The sequence below is a fragment of the Lepidochelys kempii genome, chromosome 2 (genome assembly GCF_965140285.1).
Source record: "Lepidochelys kempii isolate rLepKem1 chromosome 2, rLepKem1.hap1, whole genome shotgun sequence".
NCBI lineage: Eukaryota > Metazoa > Chordata > Testudines > Cheloniidae > Lepidochelys > Lepidochelys kempii.
In genome coordinates, this window is record NC_136381.1 from 258,630,879 (window position 1) to 258,648,144 (window position 17,266).

Here is a 17,266-nt window from a genome sequence, read left to right on the forward strand (position 1 = left end):
TGGTCCCTGCCCCACAAGATTCTCTTATTTGTGATATGAGAGTGTGGAGTGAGCCAGTGCTATACAGACACATGGTAGGAGTCATTGCCTGCCCCAAGGAGCTCTCAGAGTAAACAGGCAGGACCGACTAAGAGTAGGAGAAAGGAATGTTAGCCCCATTTTACAGAAGTGGAAACTAAGGCACAGAGATTAAGTAATCTTTTTCTCCCAAGGTCTCGCGCACATACTGTGGCATAGCTAGAAATTGGGCCTAGATCACATGCGTCCTAGCCAAACGCATTAACCACAAGACCAATCTTCCATCCCTTTGTTAATATTGTGTTGAATAAAACGGTTGCTTACCAGGTTACGATGCTGTAATTCTGAAAAGATGAACCAGTCAAGTAAGTTGAGTTCAGGATATCAGCTAGCTGTGCCATGTGTCATAGACATGTTCTACCTCAGATATTTTTTTAAGGGCTGAAATAAAAGCACAGGAGTGACAGATATTCAGCACCCTTTTAGAAGAAAAGGCCATTTTTATATGGGTGCCTGAAGATGGATGTAGGTATCTAAGTTTAGGCTCCTAATTCTAAGGTAGATCTAATGCTATTTGTTCTGTATGCAGAATATACAGCAGAGATTTCTCAAACTGCAGTATGGACAAGAGAGGAAATTTTTTTGCACTCAGTTTATACAATTGTCTAAATAACTAGAAGTCAAAAGAAATGGACAGCCATGGAAGAAATACTTCAGCAAATCCACACGGTTGTCCATTTCTTCTAGTGCTGTGACCAGGCAGTAGGTTGTAATTAATTTCATGCTGATTGAGTGGCTATCAAGTAAGGAGAGAAAAAATCATCATTTACAATTTTCATGCGTGTTTTCATGACGTTGGTACCTATACAAATGTTTGTGAATTCATTAGAGAAAAATCCTTTCCAGTAGTCCCTCTAGAGTTTGAAACAGACATACACATGTGCATCTGCGTATATCTATAAAGTGCAGCCTGGGTGTAAGAGCTGTCCAAGTGAATCACTGAAGTTGTTCAGCTTGTATTGAAGAGTCCAAGATGTTTACAAAAGTGACCGGGAAACTCAGAGTTGGGTCCCTACAGCTGCAATAGAATCAGAAGATCCAGCACAGGTCAGGATGGCTTGGAGTTGAACATTTTACGCACGATGATGGGTGGAGAGCATAGCAAACCATGCTGGGACGTGAGCCTAGATTCAGAGGATTTTTCTTAAGTAACGTATTTCTTCTACAAAGGCAGAAAATTCTCAGCTGTCTTTGAGGCTGTGGACATACACAGTGTATACAAGTGTATAGTAAAAAGAAAAGGAGTACTTGTGGCACCTTAGAGACTAACCAATTTATTTGAGCATGAGCTTTCGTGAGCTACAGCTCACTTCATCGGATGCATACCGTGGAAACTGCAGCAGACATTATATACACACAGAGATCATGAAACAATACCTCCTCCCACCCCACTGTCCTGCTGGTAATAGCTTATCTAAAGTGATCATCAAGTTGGGCCATTTCCAGCACAAATCCAGGTTTTCTCACCCTCCACCCCACCACACACAAACTCACTCTCCTGCTGGTAATAACCCATCCAAAGTGACAACTCTCTTCACAATGTGCATGATAATCAAGGTGGGCCATTTCCTGCACAAATCCAGGTTCTCTCACCCCCTCATCCCCCTCCAAAAACCACACACACAAACTCACTCTCCTGCTGGTAATAGCTCATCCAAAGTGACCACTCTCCCTACAGTGTGCATGATAATCAAGGTGGGCCATGTCCAGCACAAATCCAGGCTCTCTCACCCCCCCCCTTTTTTTTTCCTCCCGGGGACACACACACACACACAAACTCACTCTCCTGCTGGCAGTAGCTCATCCAAACTGACCACTCTCCAAGTTTAAATCCAAGTTTAACCAGAACGTCTGGGGGTGGGAGGGTAGGAAAAAACAAGGGGAAATAGGTTACCTTGCATAATGACTTCACAGACAAGAAGGTCGCTATCTTAAAACAAAAAAACTTCAAATCCAGACTCCAGCGAGAAACTGCTGAATTGGAATTCATTTGCAAATTGGATACTATTAATTTAGGCTTAAATAGAGACTGGGAGTGGCTAAGTCATTATGCAAGGTAGCCTATTTCCCCTTGTTTTTTCCTACCCCGCACCCCCAAGACGTTCTGGTTAAACTTGGATTTAAACTTGGAGAGTGGTCAGTTTGGATGAGCTATTGCCAGCAGGAGAGTGAGTTTGTGTGTGTATGTGGGTGGGGGGGGTGAGAAAACCTGGATTTGTGCTGGAAATGGCCCAACTTGATGATCACTTTAGATAAGCTATTACCAGCAGGACAGTGGGGGGGAGGAGGTATTGTTCCATGATCTCTGTGTGTATATAATGTCTGCTGCAGTTTCCACAGTATGCATCCGATGAAGTGAACTATAGCTCACGAAAGCTCATGCTCAAATAAATTGGTTAGTCTCCAAGGTGCCACAAGTACTCCTTTTCTTTTTGCGAATACAGACTAACATGGCTGTTACTCTGAAAAGTGTATAGTAGTATTCGCCCAGTTGAAAGCAAGGAGAATACCAGTAGTTGGTGGGTGAATACTGAAAAACAGAAGTTATACAACAGAGCGAGAATCTTTCACGTGTGCTTGTATATATGCACACACACCCCCTACCTTAATTTATAACGCAGTCTGCTTATATCAGGTGTGGGCAAAATTTTTGGCCCAAGGGCCACATCTGGGTATGGAAATTGTATGGTGGGCCATGAATGCTCATGAAATTGGGAGTTGGGGTGCGGGAGGGATTAGGGCTCTGGGGCTGGGCCAGAAATTAGGAGTTCAGGGTGTGGGAAGGGGCAGGAGGGTTGGGGTGTGTGGGGGGGGTGAGGACTCTGGGATGGGGCTGAGGATGAGGGTTTGGGGGTGCAGGAGGGTGCTCTGGATTGGGACCAAGGGGCTCAGAGGGCAGGAGGGGGATCAGGGCTAGGGCAGGGGGTTGGGGCAAAGGAGGGGGTCAGGGGCGCAGACTCCAGGCGGCGCTTACCTCAAGCAGCTCCCGGAAGCAGCGGCATGTCTCCTCTCTGGCTCCTACGCATAGGGGCAGCCAGGGGGCTCTGCACACTGCCCCGTCTACAGGCACCAGCCCTGCAGTTCCTATTGACTGCAGTTTCTAGCTAATGGGAGCTGAGTGGGTGGTGCTTGGGGCAGGGGCAGCTTGCTGAGCCCCCTGGCTGCCCCTATGCCTAGGAGCCAGAGTGGGACATGCCGCTGCTTCCAGGAGCCACGTGGAGCCGGGCAAACCCCAGCCCCCGCTCTCCAGCGGGAGCTTGAGGGCTAGATTAAAACATCCAAAGGGCCAGATGTTGCCCCCGGGCCGTAGTTTGCCCACCCCTGGTTTATACTGTATCATTCTCTGATATCTGCCCTCTTTCCTGAAACCTTATTATGGCAGGATCCGTGTTTTCTTTCTTTGAGTATTGCACTAATTCTTGGAAAAGCTTCCTGGAATCATTTGGACCAGCCCACCAATTGTGTCCCATGTGATTTTTAGCTGTCATGATGACAGACCAGAGACATGTGCTAAGTGGTATGGCCACTTAGAACCTTGTGCTTCTGAGTGGTCAGATGGTCAGCACTCCCTTCTCTTCACACTCCTCTGGCTGAGAACTTCACACCAACTGAGCCCAGCCCCACAAGATGAAGGGCGTTGGAGCCCTGAATTATTGCTTCAGTTACTGGACTAGTTGGAACACGTCAGGTTTCTGTACCGGCAAAACTTAGTTTGTGAAGCACAGAATGGCAAGCCATGTGGATAAATTCTGATGGGCAGGGTGCAAAAATTTGAAAACAAACATTTTGGCCGAAAACCAAAATATTTCGATTTGGGTGTGCTGCTGCAGGGCCTTATGGGCATTGTAGTTCTGGTGCCTCAGGTCTCTGTTTTCCTCTATGAGCGAGGCTTACTGGCCAGATTTCAGAGTGGCAGCCGTGTCAGTCTGTATTCGCAAAAAGAAAAGGAGGACTTGTGGCACCTTAGAGACTAACCCATTTATTTGAGCATAAGCTTTCGTGAGCTACAGCTCACTTCATCGGATGCATACTGTGGAAAGTGTAGAAGATCTTTTTATATACACACAAAGCATGAAAAAATACCTCCTCCCACCCCACTCTCCTGCTGGTAATAGCTTATCTAAAGTGATCACTCTCCTTACAATGTGTATGATAATCAAGGTGGGCCATTTCCAGCACAAATCCAGGGTTTAACAAGAACGTCTGGGGGTGGAGGGTAGGAAAAAACAAAGGGAAATAGGTTACCTTGCATAATGACTTAGCCACTCCCAGTCTCTATTCAAGCCTAAATTAATTGTATCCAATTTGCAAATGAATTCCAATTCAACAGTTTCTCTCTGGAGTCTGGATTTGAAGTTTTTTTGTTGTAATATAGCAACTTTCATGTCTGTAATCGCGTGACCAGAGAGATTGAAATGTTCTCCGACTGGTTTATCAATGTTATAATTCTTGACATCTGATTTGTGTCCATTTATTTTATGTAGAGACTGTCCAGTTTGACCAATGTACAGGGCAGAGGGGCATTGCTGGCACATGATGGCATATATCACATTGGTGGATGTGCAGGTGAACGAGCCTCTGATAGTATGGGTGATGTTATTAGGCCCTGTGATGGTGTCCCCTGAATAGATATGTGGGCACAGTTGGTAACGGGCTTTGTTGCAAGGATAGGTTCCTGGGTTAGTGGTTCTGTTATGTGGTGTGTGGTTGCTGGTGAGTATTTGCTTCAGGATGGGGGGCTGTCTGTAGGCAAGAACTGGCCTGTCTCCCAAGATTTGTGAGAGTTGGGTCATCCTTCAGGATAGGTTGTAGATCCTTAATAATGCGTTGGAGGGGTTTTAGTTGGGGGCTGAAGGTGACGGCTAGTGGCGTTCTGTTATTATCTTTGTTAGGCCTGTCCTGTAGTAGGTGACTTCTGGGAACTCTTCTGGCTCTATCAATCTGTTTCTTCACTTCCGCAGGTGGGTATTGTAGTTGTAAGAATGCTTGACAGAGATCTTGTAGGTGTTTGTCTCTGTCTGAGGGGTTGGAGCAAATGCTGTTGTATCGCAGAGCTTGGCTATAGATGATGGATCGTGTGGTGTGGTCAGGGTGAAAGCTGGAGGCATGTAGGTAGGAATAGCGGTCAGTAGGTTTCCAGTATAGGCTGTTGTTTATGTGACCGTCGTTTATTAGCACTGTAGTGTCCAGGAAGTGGATCTCTTGTGTGGACTGGACCAGGCTGAGGTTGACGGTGGGATGGAAATTGTTGAAATCATGGTGGAATTCCTCAAGGGCTTCTTTTCCATGGGTCCAGATGATAAGGATGTCATCAATATAGCGCAAGTAGAGTAGGGGCGTTAGGGGACGAGAGCTGAGGAAGCGTTGTTCTAAGTCAGCCATAAAAATGTTGGCATACTGTGGGGCCATGCGGGTACCCATAGCAGTGCCGCTGATCTGAAGGTATACATTGTCCCCAAATGCCATCATGTGCCAGCAATGCCCCTCTGCCATGTACATTAGTCAAACTGGACAGTCTCTACGTAAAAGAATAAATGGACACAAATCAGATGTCAAGAATTATAACATTCATAAACCAGTTGGAGAACACTTCAATCTCTCTGGTCACGCGATTACAGACATGAAAGTTGCTATATTACAACAAAAAAACTTCAAATCCAGACTCCAGAGAGAAACTGTTGAATTGGAATTCATTTGCAAATTGGATACAATTAACTTAGGCTTGAATAGAGACTGGGAGTGGCTAAATCATTATGCAAGGTAACCTATTTCCCCTTGTTTTTTTCCTACCCCTCCACCCCCAGACGTTCTTGTTAAACCCTGGATTTGTGCTGGAAATGGCCCACCTTGATTATCATACACATTGTAAGGAGAGTGATCACTTTAGATAAGCTATTACCAGCAGGAGAGTGGGGTGGGAGGAGGTATTTTTTCATGCTTTGTGTGTATATAAAAAGATCTTCTACACTTTCCACAGTATGCATCCGATGAAGTGAGCTGTAGCTCACGAAAGCTTATGCTCAAATTGGTTAGTCTCTAAGGTGCCACAAGTACTCCTTTTCTTTTTACTGGCCAGACTACATCTCCCATAATGCACTGGCTTCTCTCACCGAAAGGGAGACTGTGGTGCATCGTGAGAAACAGTCCACGGTCGTCATCTAGCAAGGGAACCTGACCTAGAGCGGAGAATGGGGACATCCGGCAACTGAACTGCACAAGGCGCTCTATAGCAGCACATCCAGATATAAATGTTTCCGTTTTCGAGTGTGTGTTTGTTGTTTTTTAAGTCAGATTTTCCATGGAAAGTAAACATTTTTTAACTAATTTTATTTAGTCAGCAACACATTGTTCCATTTAAAACCAACAGTTTGAGTGAAAAACTTTCACCTTTTTCTGTGTCTTTCGCAAGGCAGGAGTGCTTTGTTGGTGGAAGAAACATGACAGGAAAGGATGCTATAACGTTTGTACACCCCTCCCCCCACACACACCCATTCCACAGAGCTCTCTTGACACCTTTCATCCCAGTTCCTCTGACATTAGCTAAACTCATTCCATAGCTGACATTAGCTTAATTCCAGAACCTGCCTGATATAATGACTATTAAGATTGTGCAAAAATGGGAAGTCATGTGTGCCAGTAAGTCCATGTGCATTTTCATGTGCGCAACACAAAATTTAATCTTTAAAATACTCAGATTTTTGTTCCAGAGCCTTTCACAGGGAGAAATTTTCTGGAGACCAAATGTTCATAGATTGCTGGTTTTCCCATCAAACCACGTGAAATGTGCTGGCTTTTTTACATGTTTCTATGTGAATATGTATCTTGGTGCAGCACTAAATTTTGAATTTCAAATGCTGTGCTGATGGGATGATAAGCTATAAATAGCTCTTATCCTTTCCAGCTATAGAGCTCATTATCCCTATTTTTCAGATGAGGAAACTGAGGCATGTGAATGGGAAGTGGCTTGCCCAAGGTCATCCACAAGCAGCAGAGCTGGGAATTGAACCCAGGTCTCTTGAGACCTAATTCAGTGCTTTTATCCACTAGGTTGCACTACCGCATTGGTTTATAGGAGAAGTAAGGTAAAGACATTTTGAGAGAAGAAGAAACATAAGGAGGCAAGGGATAGGGAACATAAAATTAAAAAAGATATTTTGGAAAGGATACAGACCAGGGGTGGGCAAACTTTTTGGGCCGAGGGCCACATCTGGGTGGGGAATTTGTATGCAGGGCCAGGGCAGAGGGTTCGGGTGTAGGAGGGAGTGCGGTGTAGGGCGGGTGTGGTGTGCAGGAATGGGCAAGGGATTGGGGCAGAGGAAGGCTGCGGGTTGAATGAGGGGGCTCAGGGAAGGGGGTTGGGGGTGCAGGAGGGGTGTGGGGTGCAGCAGGGGGCTCAGGGCAGGGAGTTGGGGTGCAGCAGGGGGGTTGGAGGATGTGGGGTGGGGCAAGGGACTGGGGGTGTATGGGGATGTGGGGTGCAGCAGGGGGTTGGGGTGCAGGAGGGGTGTGGGGTGCAGGCAGGGAGTTGGGGCGCAGGATGCAGGAGGGGTTCGGGCTCCGACCCGGCGCCACTTACCTAAAGCGCCTCCGGGGTGGCAGAGGCATGCACCAGGGCCAGGGCAGGCTGCCTGCCTGCCTGCCCTGGGCCCATGCCGCGCTGCTCCGGGAAGTGGCCGGAACCACATCCCTGCGCAGCCCCTGGGGGTGGGCAGGCACAGGGCTCCACGCGCTGCTCTTGCCACACCTCCAGGTGCCTCCCCTGAAGCTCCCATGTGGGGCGGTGCCTGGAGGCAAGGGCAATCAATGCACGGAGCCCTCTGCCCCCCCCACCGGGGCCCCAGGGACGTGGTGCTGGCCTCTTCTGAGAGCGGCGCGAGGCCTGCGGCACCACGGAGGGTAATCCCGTGGGTCAGATCTAAAGCCCTGATGGGCTGGATCTGGCCCGCGGGCCGTAGTTTGCACACCCCTGATACAGACCTTTCTTGCTTCTGGGTTTAACCCCCAACCTCTAACAAATTGGGGATTTAGAAGAAACTTTCCCTGGGGACAGGTTTCCCTTTTAACTACTGCTAAATGGTTTCATCCTCTGAAGCAGCTAATATTGGCTACTGCCAGGCGTGATGCTGGACCACTGGTCTGATCCAGTCTGGTGACTCCTGTGTTCGTGTAACATAGGGAAGGAGAGTGAGAGAAGGAAAAGAGGAAAGAGTAATAGAAAATAATGTGGAGAAAGATGCACGGTGATCTGTTATAGGGGAAAAAAATGGGGTAAAGCCAGAAGGGGAAGGAAGGTTAAAACAAAGCAAGGGGGAGAGAGAATGAGTTTTATATGATTTTAAAAAGCGATTATTTGTGGATTGCCATTGTTATAATTCAGTACAACAGATGATACACACTTATAATAACAATAACCTCTGCAGTAGAACCTCAGAGTTACAAACTGAGCAGTAACCCCATACCCCATTTGGAACCGGAAGTACAGAGTCAGGCAGTAGCAGAGCTCTCCCCCCCTCAAAAAAAGCAAATACAGTACAGTACTGTGTTAAACTTAAACTACTGAAAAAATAAAGGGAAAGTGATTTAATACAGCTTTGAAACTAAATGCTAGTGTTCAGCTGCAAACTTTTGAAAGAACAACCATAATGTTTTGTTCAGAGTTACGAACAACCTCCATTCCCTAGGTGTTCGTAACTCTGAGGTTCTACTGTACTTCTTACATAGTGCTTTTCAACAATAGATCTCAAAGCATGTTACAAAGGAGGTTGGTCTGTTATCCCCATTTTACAGATGGGGAAAGTGAGGCACGTGACAATGAAGTGACTTGCCCAAGTTCACCTCAGAATCCAGTGGCAAAGGTGGGAATAGAACCCAGGCCTCCTTGGTCCCAGTCTGGTGCTCTAGCCACTAGCTGTCACTGGCCCATACACGTCAGATTGTGCCTTCCTTTAAACTGCAAAGCTTTGGGAGAGGTATGGATACATGACAGTCTTGCACCCTGACCTAGTGGGTGTAGTCTATGGGGTTGGAGGTGTTGGGAACAATTTTCCAAGCCCAGATCTTAGTGCTTTGTGCTGCATAATTCTAAAATACCAGGATAGTACAGAGAGGCTAACCCACTATCTGCCTTTCTCCAAGCAGGACACTTCCAGTAGACATCGTCTTACCATGGGCTTCTGAGCTAACCACACATTGTGCCTTCCCATGTGGAGGGAAAGGGATGAGATGAACAGGGAGAGATGAAAAAAACTAAATTGTTGAAGAGCCTGGCAACTAGACATGCTGGGGATCCATGCAGATAATTTCTAATGCCAAGGATTAGTCATGTCCTATTGTGGTTTAGGGACATGGTCCAGATGTCTGGATTATAACATTTTGTTGCTAAAAACAGGGGTAAGGGTAGAACAAATCCAAGCAAAGTGTAAGTGAATGAAGTAGTTGAGGAGCCCCCTTGTCTGTGTTGGAAGACCGAGGTCAGTTTGTTTGGGGTTAGAGGTTTAGAAGTGAACCCATCACGTCTCGGATTTACAAAGTGTAACTAGAACTGTACCAGTCGAATGCAGCAGTGCCCAGTGAACTCCTGAACTAGTGAATGGAAAGAGAGGAGAACAATATGCCCTGCTCCCTATCCTATAGTACATGAAGGAGCCACCCACCAACTAATAGGGAAACTACCACAAGGGAAAAGGCACAGAAATCAGACTGGAACTTTGGGCAGAGCAATAACAGAGCTTTTACAGAGAGTTTTTCGTCTGGACATTTCAAGTGCTTTCCAAACATGGGTCAGTGTCATTATCACCATTTGATAGAATGGGAAACTGAGGCAGAGTAACCTGTCCTAGGTCCCACAGCAGGGCAGTGGCACAGCTGGCAATAGAATGCTGGTCTCCCAGGCCAGCACAACAGTGTACAGTAAGGGGAAGAGAATTCCAGAGTTCTGGGGCTTTAACGGTGATGGTCCTGCCTCTTGTCTGTCTGAAATTTTAACACCAAAGAGTCGGCAGCACCATACCCATTAATCTTGTTTGCCACAATGGGGTGTGAAGCAAGAGGCACTCCCTACTGTGGCCTAAATTATTGAAGGTTTTAGGCCAAGATTGTCAAAAGACTCATGATTTTGGGTGCCCAACTTCTGATGCCTTTAAAGGGTCCAGATGTTCAGATGCTGGGACTCTCTGTAAAATGCAATCCAGATCACTGGTCACTTTTATGAATAGTGGCTTTAAAAAATAGCAGTACATATAGGATCAGACGAAACACCCTACTTCCGAACAATGCCAAACTTTGTGGTGGTGGTGGTGGTGGCTGGCTTGAAATCTGAACCGAAGGGTGGTTCAGAATTTTGCACATGGCACTGTTAGAACGGGTTGGTCCAACACCTTTGAATATGCCTAAATTTGTGGGGGAGGGAGCAATTGGAAAATTTGCAAAATGGGGAGCCCCTGTTGGCTGAACCAAACCCTCACTTCTGAACGTTCTTAAACTTCAGGGTGTTTGAAACTCAACCCAGATCTACCTTAAGTCCATTTAAAGCTTATTACTGTAGTATCTGAGCACCTCACAATCTTTAATGGGTTTATCCCCCAATATCCTGGGAGACAGGGAAGTGCTATTATTCCTATTTTACAGATGGAGAATTGAATTACAGACAGGGTAATGATGAGATTCACTTAGGCACCTTACTCCCATTGAAATCAAGGGGACTTAGGTGCCTAAATACCTTTGTGAATCTCACCCTCAGTGATTTGCCGCAGGTCTCATCGGAAGTCCAGTGCTAGAGCGTGGAACTGAATCTAGGTCTGACTCCTGGGCCAGTACACTAACACTGGACCATTCTTCCTTCGAGCTTTGATCTTGGACCCATCTCTGACTTAGAGTAAGACTAAATCGTGCTCACTGCGCTATTTGCTTCATGCTTCTTAGTACAGTTATCTGTATTTCTGTACCTGTCCATAGTAAACTGCACTCAGCTGCTGTAGAGGAACGCATTAGTCTATGGTCTAATGCAACGACCAGACCTTTCCACTCTTCATTAGACATTGCACCTCCCAGCTTCCGCTCCACTTTGGACATGCGCCCCAGCCCGATTTGTCTCCCAGCTCTGAGTGAGACCTCTCTAAATGGGAGCTGAGAGTGCTCAGTGTAGCCCGCCAGGATCTGCATGATCTATTCTTTCTAAGCTGTTTCCATTTCAGGCTTAACTGCGTGGTGTGGTGAGAATATGTGTTTTTATTACGAAAGCAGTCTGCTCTTTAGGGAACTCTGCATAAGATCATGATTCACCTCCTTTGGAAGCACTTTTTCCATTTCCCAACATTTCTTCTAATCTAAAACAGTGAGCGTGGCTGCTTTTCCCAATTTCACAGTGAAAAGCAGGGGGAAAGGGAAGCAAAGCAGAGTTTGGCTAACCTCACAGGGTGTGTGTGTGTTCTTTAGCTGGACAAGTTCTAGTTAGAAGCAGTTAGAAGCAGTTGATCCATTTACCCCTCACTGGTCCGAAGGAGCTGGAGTGGAGGAGACTTCACAGTCCTTGCTGATCGTTTCCTTTCCGACCTGCTATGGGCTGCGGCTAGATTTGCTTTGGTTTCAGAGTAGCAGCCATGTTAGTCTGTATTCGCAAAAAGAAAAGGAGTACTTGTGGCACCTTAGAGACTAACCAATTTATTTGAGCATAAACTTTCGTGAGCTACAGCTCACTTCCTCGGATGCATTTGCTTCAACAGGAGGTTTCAGCCCTCTCTTTAATTAGCATTTTTAAGGAAGAGGCCAACAAAAAAATGAAAAGTTGGTGACGTGCTTGTGGTTGCCACGGTGGCTTGATTTTATTTTTCCTTTTAAGGCATTCCGAAGGTAGCAATTGAAATATCAGAAGGCATTTGTTATCTAGGCTCTGGGGAAACACCAATAGCAATCCCTAGGAGGAGAGGGGTCAGAAATTAAGAGAATTTGGTGGTATTTCCTGTCACTTTTATTTACATGTTTATTATTATTGTTAATAATAATAATTATTGTATATTAAAATAGAGCCTAGAGGCTCCATCCAAGTTCAGGGCCCCATTCTGTTAGGTGCTGTACAAACACTTAGAGCTTGTCTGTACCAGGGTAAAAGGTGTCTTTTAAAACTCTAATGTAGACGTGGCAGATTAGATTTTATGTCTAAGGTGACCAGTGACACACCAGATGAAGGAGGGTTGAGTGACTAGGGTGCTTAGGACATGGGACACCTAGTTTCCAGTCTTTGCTCTGCCACAGATTTTCCTGTGTGACTTCAGGCAACTTATGCCTACACTGCCATCAGGGATGTGATTGCAGCTCCCATTGACATACCTGAGCTGGCTTTGATCTAGCTAACGTGGGTGCCAGTAGTTGTAACAGCAGCAGCAAAGGCTAGTCTCATGAATACAGCCCTGTCCGGTCTCATGAATACCGCCCTGCCCAGGACTCTTAAACAGCTGCCACAGCTATGCTGTTTGTTACCTGAGCTAGCTTTGATCTAGTTACACACCCCCTGACTGCAGCGTGGACTTGACCAATGTCTCTTTGTGCCTCAGTCCTCTGTCTGTAAAATGGGGATAATAGCACTGCCCTACCTCACAGACTAAGTACACTGTGAAGTGCTCAGACGCTGCAATATAAATACTTTATATAGATGGGGCTATAGGAATATAACTGGAGCTGTACTTTTTTTTATACCTATTTATAATATTGATCATTATTATAAACAGCTAAAGTAAGTGTTAGCTGTCCTCTCTACCTTCACTGACTGACTGAATTCTTAGGTGCCAGAAGCCAGATCTTGAGGAAGGGGGAAAGCCTTGTGATGCAGAGGACAGCTTGTCACTTACCGGATTAGCGGGGTGAACTGGTGTTGTCAGTTGCTTTTGTGTGTGTATGTGTCCTTTCCGTGTGCTTTCCCAGCTCTGTGCAAATAGCTGGTTCCGCAGACCTTGATAGTACTACCCAGTGTGGTTAAGTGCTGGAGGCTGGAATGTCATTGTCTCCATAGCGCTGTTTAGGCCGCTCGGTGCTTTTGTTCTTGGAACTTCCCTGGTATTAGTAGATAATGCAGAAGACCTCAGTGTTACTCATAGAGAAAGACGACAGGTACGGCTCAGTGACACAGTCATCTGGCCAGGCTTATTGCCACCTAGACATAGTCGCTCCCTGGCTCCGTAGTTACAGGTACACTGGCACGAGTTTCTAGTAGCAAGGAATGGCTCAGTTGGCAGCAGGACTTTCTGCCATCTCTTAGGCCATGCAGAGAATTAAGGTAAAGAAGACTGACATTTATAGGCTAAGAAAAACAGCTAAAATACCCAACCAATACACCGCCTTATGATGTATTTTGTGACTTCTGTTCATTACTTCCCCGTGTTCCTAATATCTTGGACAAAACATCCCGATTCATTATGTTGTCAAGCCATCTTATCTTGTACTCGAATGGGATGTAGCTGTACTTGCTGGAATATATTTACATAAATATCTAGTGCCTAGCACACTAGCAACAACTTTGCCAAGATCATGTACAGGACAGTGAACTTGTAAGCATTTGCTTTAATACCTGGCGTGACTGGTTCACAGCCTCTGGTTCAGGCCTTGGATCTTACACCAAATACAGAGAGCTTGGTGTATGTGTGTGGTGGGGGTGTCTGAAAACGTTTGTGCTACAGGAATACATGGGACATATGAGAATGATTTTAATCTTAGCCCTGTAAAGATCAACTGCCTGCTACAGCGATAGGCAGCTTAGAGTGTGAGAGAAAAGATAGGACTGTGGACTGGGAGTCAAAAGACCTGCATTCTGTGCCACTGACCTGCTGTATGACCTAAGGCCAGTCATTTTGTCATCTGTGTCTCAATTTCCCGATCTTTAAAATTGAGATAATAATACTTAATAGTATTAATAACCAGAGTATTTTTGTAAATGATTGAGTGGTATTTTGGTCAAAATCAATTTTTTGATTGAAAAAAAAATCAGAAATTTTGTCCTGCTCTAATTCCTGCCCACGTTGTAAAGTGATTTGAACTCTATGGGTGAAGCACTCAAGAGCTAAATAATATTAGTTAGCATGTCCCAGCATGGCCACCTCGTGTTTCACTAAATGTATCACTTGCTTTTCTGCCACCTCTCTACCTTTTCTCCTGCACTGCCCAATACCTCCCATTGAAAGGAAGAAAGTAAATTAAGATGGAATACCTGGCACATGTGTAGCCCAATTCATCAGGAAATCTCAAAGTGCTTTCCAAAGGAGGCTGTCGTTACCCTCTCTGGGCCTCAGTTGTAAAAGGGGGCTAAGTGGCCAGGATTATGTAGCATCCCATGGCACAGGTGCTTGCTGTTGTGTAGCTTCATAAGAGAGTGGTAGGCTTCTTGCATGGCCCCTCAGCTACATGCAAGAGTCTCTTATGATCTGCCCCTTAATATTTGCAGAGTGCTTTGAGATCCTTGTATGAATGGTGCTGTAATTGCTCATGTCTTGGTCTTGTAGTTGGGGCCCTGAACTAGGATTTGTGAGATTTGGGTTCAGTGCTTGGCTGTGCCACAGCCTTCTCTGTGATGTTGGGTAAATCACCCAGGATCAGATTTCCAAGTTTGCAACTTGGGCTTGATTTTCAGAGGTGCTTAGCACCCAGCATTGTCTTGGGGAATCTGTGCCCAAATTTTCAAGAGCTGATCATGCAGTATGCTGAGCAGTTGTGAAAATCTGGCCGTTAGTCTCTTTGTACCTCCACTTCTACCTGCACAATGAGGATGATAATAATAGCACTTCCTTTGTCCCTTTTGTCTAATTAGACTAAAAGCTCTTTAAGGCAGGGACTGTCTTTTGCTGTGTGTCGATACAGCACCTCACTTGGGGCTTTGATCTTCATTGGGACCTCTAAGCAGTACCAAAATTCGAAAGGTTAATAATAATAATAATGTACTGACAAAGTAGAAAGCATTGTGAATTAAATATTATTAGCTACAGATTTAATAACTTTATGTAAAGTGAGGGAAGGATTCAAAACAAGAAGCTTCCAGTTTGTTTTCTCCCTCCCAAATAAGGGTTTTAAAACCCCTATTTTATGTTTTAGTGTTTTTTTTATATATATATTTACATTCAAAGTGTTTTTCTCCAATGTACCCTGCTTGTTTATGTTTCTCTCCTCACAAGTGGAGCGCAATTATGTGGGGCAGCTGGTGTATTTTTGTTGGCCGCTGTCTGCGGAAGATCTGCCTTGTTGTTGTTAATGTAGAAGAAAAGGATGCAGCAGGGTTCTTTTTTTTCTTTTCCCCCTCTGGAGTTTTTACAAGTGTGTTTGACATTTTCCAGCAACGAGCTGTTTTTAACTTATTTGTCTGAGAAACTGTTTTGCTCAGCATAAATCTGCAATGCGTTTAAGCTTGTATTTGCTAAGATGGGGCAAACGTTGCATGTGGGCTTTCCATGGTACGCCCGCATCTTGAAGGCTGCGTACAGATGTGGTCTCCTCATCTCAAAAAAGATATACTGGCATTAGAAAAGGTTCAGAAAAGGGCAACTAAAATGATTAGGAGTTTGGAACGGGTCACAATATGAGGAGAGATTAAAGAGGCTAGGACTTTTCAGCTTGGAACAGAGACTAAGGGGGGGATATGATCGAGGTATATATAATCATGAGTGGTGTGGAGAAAGTGAATAAGGAAAAGTTATTTACTTGTTCCCATAATATAAGAACTAGGGGCCAGCAAATGAAATTAATGGGTAGCAGGTTTCAAACAAATAAAAGGAAGTTCGTCTTCACTCAGCGCACAGTCAAGCTGTGGAACTCCTTGCCTGAAGAGGTTGTGAAGGCTAGGACTATAACGGGGTTTAAAAGAGAACTCGATAAGTTCATGGAGGTTGAGTCCATTAATGGCTATTAGCCAGGATGGGTGAGGAATGGTGTCCCTAGGCTCTGTTTGTCAGAGAGTGGAGATGGATGGCAGGCAGTGGCGTATTAACACCTAGGCCGACAAAACTGCAGGGGCGGCGAATTTATAATAGCAGCCAGAGGCTGCTTCCCCCGGTGCCAGTTTGCGTACTCTGCCCTTTCCCTGCCCCCTCTCTGCCTCTATTGGTCCCCTTCCCCAAATCCCTGGCCCCGCCTCCTCTCCTGTGCACCCCGCGTTCCTCCCCCCCTTCCCCCTCCTTCGTGAAGCTGTTTCACCCACAAGCACTGGCAGGGAGCGGGGAGAAGCAGGACCTGGCAGCACGCTCAGGGGAGGAGGCGGAGCGGAGGTGAGCTGGGGTGGGCTAGGGCAGGGAGCTGCTGTGAGGGTGGGGCGCGGCAATTATTTCAGGGCCTAGGGCGGCAAAATCATTAATCCGCCACTGATGGCAGGAGAGAGATCACTAGATCATTACCTGTTAGGTTCACTCCCTCTGGAGCACCTGGCATCGGCCACTGTCAGTAGACAGGATACTGGGCTGGATGGACCTTTGGTCTGACCCAGTATGGCCATTCTTATGTTCACTCACAGCGTAATGATCAGGAGCTGTTCACAGTGCATAGCAACATAGGTAAGGAAATAAACCAAACTGGACTCAGTACTATTTTGGAACTGAGCTTGTAACATCCACCCAACTCTCGCTGATGGTGTTAGCTTTTATTAATTACGGTATAACCTACAGAATCCAATCAAAACCGCAATCCCATTGCACTGGGCACTGTACATACACATACAGAAGTGACCTTGGCTTCCACCTAGAGGGCCCAGCTGAGATCAAGGACCCGTTAGACTAGGAGTCAGAGACAGTCCCCACCCTAAAACAGCTCACAAACAAGGCATACAAAGGGTGGAGGAAAGGGAGTATTCGCCTCACTCCACAGCTGGGGAAGCAAGGCAAACTGTCCTAACCATGTAGTTCTTGAAAGTGGGTCTGCAGATTTCCTAGTCAACAGTTGCTGCCCTGCTCCTACCCTGTGGCCCATTACTAGCCAACTGAGTAGGAGAAACCATGAAACCTGAAGTTACATCAAGCCATGCTTCCCTGGCCCTGGTGGGAGGAGCATGTGAACTCGAATTGGTCGAGGCTTCCTACTGAAACCTAAAGAGGGGCACAGGAAGTTGTCTGCACATATGGGCTCTACCTGGCTGCTATGTTGGGCCCTGCCTTCTTGCTTGGCTCCTGCACTATGCCTACACTGGCAATTAAACAACAAAACTTTTGTCTTTCAGAGGTGTTTA

General features: G+C 45.9%; 1 protein-coding gene across 6 annotated transcripts in view; it reads left to right on the top strand.

Annotated features, from left to right (window-relative positions):
- The window catches only part of LOC140907834 (mitogen-activated protein kinase kinase kinase 3), a 121,858-nt gene that overhangs the window by 54,287 nt on the left and 50,305 nt on the right, over positions 1 to 17,266 (top strand). The window lies entirely within an intron of this gene.